Source organism: Bactrocera latifrons, unplaced genomic scaffold (assembly GCF_001853355.1).
Source record: "Bactrocera latifrons isolate USDA-ARS-PBARC rearing strain unplaced genomic scaffold, ASM185335v1 scaffold_48, whole genome shotgun sequence".
NCBI lineage: Eukaryota > Metazoa > Arthropoda > Insecta > Diptera > Tephritidae > Bactrocera > Bactrocera latifrons.
Window position 1 is genome coordinate 6,997 of NW_017537134.1, and position 5,757 is coordinate 12,753.

Consider the following 5,757-nt stretch of genomic DNA (forward strand, 5'->3'; position numbering starts at 1 on the left):
CATGCATTGAAGTCTCCCATTATGATACTTAGAGTAGTAAACTAATTTATGATATTGTCGAGTTCTCTATAAGTAAAATTTTGATGAGGTGGTACGTAGCAATTAATAATTGTAAATTTAAATCCAATTACTATTTCAATAGTTAAGCAAGAAATATTGCTGACGATTGAAATTTACTTATGATTTACAGATTTCTTGACAAAAATTACAATTCCTTGTTTGTCGTATAAGTTTTGTGTACTATTGTGGAAATTGCTACGATATTTATTAGAGGGTATATCTTTTTATTGTAAGGGGTATGGGTTTCTTGGAGTGAAATAATTTCCGGATAAAATTCATTAATAAGGATATTTAAATCAGGGTAGTTATTAAGTAAGCCATTTATATTCCACAGTAAAATTCGCATTGTTTAGGGGAATATTGTAGGTTGAGGTGAATATATTGTTGGTGTTGTTAGTAGAGGAGCTGTAAGGTGAGTAAGCAATGATGAGATCATTGCGCGGGTTTGAGAGTCATCGACTGATCGTGTTGTTGTTGTATTTCTTATATAATTGTTTTCGTTTATTTCTTTTTCTTGTGTTTCGGTATTCATCTTGTTGGTAGGTTTGTTGTTTGTAATTGAAGGAATATTTTCTGCAGAAGAGATTTGTGAGAGTTTGTTATTTTTATTTAAGTTGTTGGTCGTATTTTTTGCTATACTGGCGAATGTAGCAGAGTTTTCATTGAGTGCAGGAGTAAACTGATTTTTTTGTATTTTTATCGCTTCTAGCATGTAGCACTTTTTGTCTGTTTTTATGGTTATTATATGTTTCACTTGTATAAATTTGGGACATATTTTGTCAGAAGATGAGTGGTTACCTGAACAGTTTATGCAAAAGGAACGTGTACAAGGGGATGGTTGGTGAGGGGGGAGAGCGCACTTGTCGCAAACAGCGGCTTTAAGACATCGCTTTGTTGTATGTCCTAAAAGTTGTCAGTTTTTGCGCTTCATAGGGTTTGGATAGTATGGCCTTACCTTAGTTGTGTACCATGCCACTTCAATTTTTTCAGGTAGGTGATATTTATCAAAGGTCAGGAGAACGACTCCGCTAGGTACTGGCTTTTGATTAACGTATTTAGGGAATTTGAAAATTGATACAACTCCTTGTGCTTTTAAGTGTTCAATGATTTCGTCGTCTGAGATTTCATTGAGGCATGGTGCGTAAATTGTTCCTTTTGGGTAGTTAAGGTTGTTGTGGAGTTTTGTTTCTACATCACATATGCCATATAAAGTTTTCGTAGATATGAATTTTTGAGCTATGTTGTTGTTTTTTACTAGTAATAAAAGTTTTCCGTCTCTTAGTTCTAATATATTTATTATTTCTGTGCTTATATTTTTTAACGCCTTGTGCACAGCAAAACACTAATATTTGTTTATGGGTTTTTGAGAGTTCGTTACATTTAGCACTAAATATCTTGGGTTATCTTTTGTTGTTTCGGGAAGGCTTGGGAAATCGTTTATGGGGAAATGCTTGATTTTTTTTTTCTTTTTTATTTGGGACTTGTTGATAACAGGGAGAACTTGTTATCACCATGGGTGTGGGGGCATGTTTCTTGTTGTTCACTATACTATAATATATACTAATATATATAAACTCTTTTACACGTGCTTTAAAATAAAGTTCTTGAAGTTAGAATGCACTTACGAAAAGGGTGTGAGAGAATATAAAAAAAACCACCAATAGCACAAAAACACAACCGTTCGCTTTGAGTMKYAGTCGATGACTGTTTCATAAAATTATTATATATTTTTGTAACGAGATTCAGGAGAATCTCGAATCTAAGGGTGGAGGAATTACGTTCTTATACTCTAGCCATATGGTAATTATGTACAAATGTGTACATTAGGGTCTTTTTTTTAACTATTAATTTTTTTTCAATCGCATCAAGAAACTTCCTTGGAAATACCCTAAAAAAATTGCCTGAAAATTTCAGCCCTTAATATTGACATTAAGGACTGGGCCAAGTCATGTAAAAATTTTCCATTGAAAATACATGGCAATCGTGATTTTTTATCTTTAAACTCCTACAGATCAGAGGTATTTTATGGCATCGCTTTGACTTTAGACAAATATTCCTCAGTATTGAACACTCTACAAAAGTGCTCATTGCGACAAAGTCGAAACGAGTTAGTGCGGGGCTCTAAACCTGATTTTTCCACTTTTTTATATATCTCGTAAATGGCAAGAGCTATAGAAGAAATGTACATGAGAAACTTGTAGGAAATTTTATTTGCTACAAAAAGGGTCCAAGGGCAAAATCGCTATTATTAATACTTCTCGAAATATTCGGGTTTTTAAATAAGGCTTTATAAAATTTTGCCGTGTATTTTCAATGGAAAATTTTTACATGCCCTTGTGCAGTATTTAAAGTTAATATTAAGGGATCAAATTTTCGGGGAATTTTTTTAGGGCATTTCCAAGAAAACTTCATGATGGGACTGCAAAACAGTGAATAGTTCACACAAAAAAAAAACACCCTAATGTACATATAGTAAATCGTACTAACCTATAAACATAGAATTAGAATACACACAAATTGTATGTTGCGAAACTGGTGGCATTTTCCGTATGGAATCAGCAGTAAAGGAAAAGGACGAAGAGTGTTTTATCAACAGATAAATTCAATTTAAATTTGAATATGGAGGACGACGAATGCGTTATCCAGAATTTAATAGGCATATAAAAAAAAATGTGTGTGCGACAAACAAGATGCTTTTTAGTTCAATCGTAATTACAAAGAAAAGGCATGGAAAGCAATCTCAGAAATATGCGGTAAAAGTGGTATGTATTACAAGGTTATAGAAATATATTTTTGTATTATATATTTTTTATGTTTGTTTCAATTAAAAGATCAAGAATGCAAACATAGATGGAAGCTACTCCGGGAGCGCTCTGCAAAGAAAAAAAAGGTTAGAAGCTCCTCAGGTAGCGGAATGATCTACTTAGATGATTTGCGTCTTTTAAAACCTATGAGGATTTTGAAAGACTCCGTCACACCGCGTCGGTAGGTACTTTGTATACATTTTAATGTTTTTAAATATAAATTTTTCGTTGTGCAGCACTCAGGATAATGCAAATATAGACTCAGTCTTGAAGTCATCAATGAGCTATAGTTTTATTGAAATTTCATCGCCGCCTCCAAAGAAATATAAAAGTCTCTACCTAGAAAGTCTCTACCAAAAATTTAACGAACAATATAAAATTTAGAAAAGCTGCGCCAGTTGAAAGATGTGAAACTGACGAGGCCTTTATAACGACGGTTTTGTGTCTGATAAAAGATCTGCCAGTGTCAGTTAAAGACGGTTTCCAAGAGAAAATGATATTGGAGTTATATCGGTTACGACGAGAAAATATGCAGACATGAAATTGAAAATGACAAGAATTCAACCTATTATTATTATTTTTTATTAGACACATTATAAATATTATATCTAACATAGTATGGCGTACCAGCTGCTGCGGCCTTTGACGCCTATCTTATAAGTAAGTTTAATATTACAGTGCACTCGCGGTAACGTGAACACCGTCTAACATGAACACCGGCTAACGTRAACACGCTTTTTTTTACATTGACTACTCTGTGACGTGAACAAACTTACTTAGAGAGCTCAGTAACGTAAACAAAAAACGGGGAAAAGAAAAACTTCAAAATCGACATAGCTTCCAGCTATGGAAAAAAGTCTGTACCTTTCGTTCATCGGGAAAGGAATTGTCCTGTAAGTGGATTAATGCTAAAAAAAAAAGGCTAAGGAATTGCATTCCCTACTTAAAGAAAACGCGACCGGATTCAATGCTAGTGACGGATGGCTCCAGAGATTTAACAAAAGATACGGAGTTAGATTGCTTAAAGTATCTGGAGAAAAACTCTCATCGCAGCCTCAATTGGTTGATCTATTTAAACTGAAACTAAAACAAAAAATTGAGGAAATGGAGTTATGTAATGACCAATTGTATAATGCTGACGAATCTGGTTTATTCTGGAAGCTTTTGCCAGATAAGACCTATGTATCATCGCATGAAAAAACTGCTCCAGGAACAAAGACRGAGAAGCAGCGTATAACATTTCTCTGTTACGCAAATGCATCGGGTGCACATAAACTTAAACTTTTAGTAATTGGTAATGCAAAAAATCCACACAGCTTTAAACACTTTAGTTGCCCTACGGATTATAAGAACTCGAAATCAGCCTGTATGACGTCTGCCATTTTTAAACATTGGTTCCATCAATCTTTTGTGCCACAGGTAAACAATTTTTTCGCTTAATTAATAATTATTATAAATTCTTGCTTTTGGCCAGGTAAGATTGTTTCTAAAGCGGAAGAACTTACCAATAAAACCACTATTACTTATTGACAACGCTCCCTCTCATCCAAGTGAAGCACAATTAAAAACTGAAGATGGAAATATAATTGCCATGTTTATGCCGCCAAATGTCACCCCTTTTATCCAACCTATGGATTAAAATATCGAAGTTATATTACAGAAACAGTTTGTTGGCTTCAATAGCAGCAAAAAACTTAGATTTGCTTGAATCAATGAAAAATGTAACGTTGAAAGATGCTGTTACCCTTTTATCTGTCGGGTGGGATCAGCACAGAAACTCTTGCCAATTGTTGGAAAACCATTTTAAGTTTAATGGGAAACGAGGAGGAGACCCTGAATATAACATTCCATTAAGTATCCTGAAAGACAAATGGAGTGCAGAAATAAACTCTTTAATGCGAATGTCAGTTGATCTCCTTCAGCACTTGAGTCCTCAGGTAGAAGTTTTACGACACACTTTGATATCATTATTACTTTTTTCTACTTTAGGTTGAGTTTATATTGCCAATGGTTCGAGAGTGGAACAATGACCCTTGTGTTGATGATACCACCGAAATCCAWGAAATCACCGAAATCCATTAAATTGAAGAAAGTGACGATGATGATTGTATTGTCGAAGAAACCATAAAGAAAATTGCCGCAAGTGAGGCAGTTGAAATCTTTAAAAAGGCATTGCAATGGGCTGGAGTTGCAATGGTTGATCAAAGCGATATGCGTGTACTTAGACGCTTAAAGGAGAAAGCAGTATTTCAGCTATTAGAAAGGAAAAAGCAGCAGAAAAAGATAACATAATTTTTTAATGAATAAATCTAATGTGAAATTTTATTCGCTATATACTAATGGCAATAATAAAATACTTTTACATTTAAATGTGTAAAAATCCTGAATTTAGCAATTTGAAGTTATTTTGAGTCTTCAAATTCGACAATCGCTAACGTGAACTCCCTTGGTTTTAATTAGTTCGCGTTACCGCGAGTGCACTGTATTACAATTGGTTTATTAATCTAAGTTGTTCTGTGAATTAGTAAATTTTATTAATATTTTTTGAGTTAATATAATTTAAACAATCTATAGGGTTGATTTGATTAAAGAAAATTGCTCTGATTCTCTTTGGGACAGTGATCTAAGATATGTTCGGTTGTTAGAGTATTGCCGCTGTCGCATCTTTTCGGTGTTTTGTTGGTGCCCAAATATTCGTGTATAAGCTTCGTGTGTCTTATTCGTAGGCGTATATAAATTGACCATTTTGTTTTTGACGTGTTTTTAGGGTATAAAGCGCCTAGGCCATTAACATTGGTACATCGGTGATGGAAATTTTTCCAATTAGCTGATTTTTTTTGTTGTATATATTGGGATATATAGTGAGTGAGGTCCTTTTCGGACGATGATGTGA

At 34.0% G+C, this 5,757-nt stretch overlaps 1 pseudogene; it reads left to right on the forward strand.

Annotated features, from left to right (window-relative positions):
• Positions 1 to 3,875: 3,875 nt before the first annotated feature.
• Positions 3,876 to 5,065, forward strand: LOC108973456 (annotated as a pseudogene).
• The last annotated feature ends 692 nt before the right edge of the window (positions 5,066 to 5,757 follow it).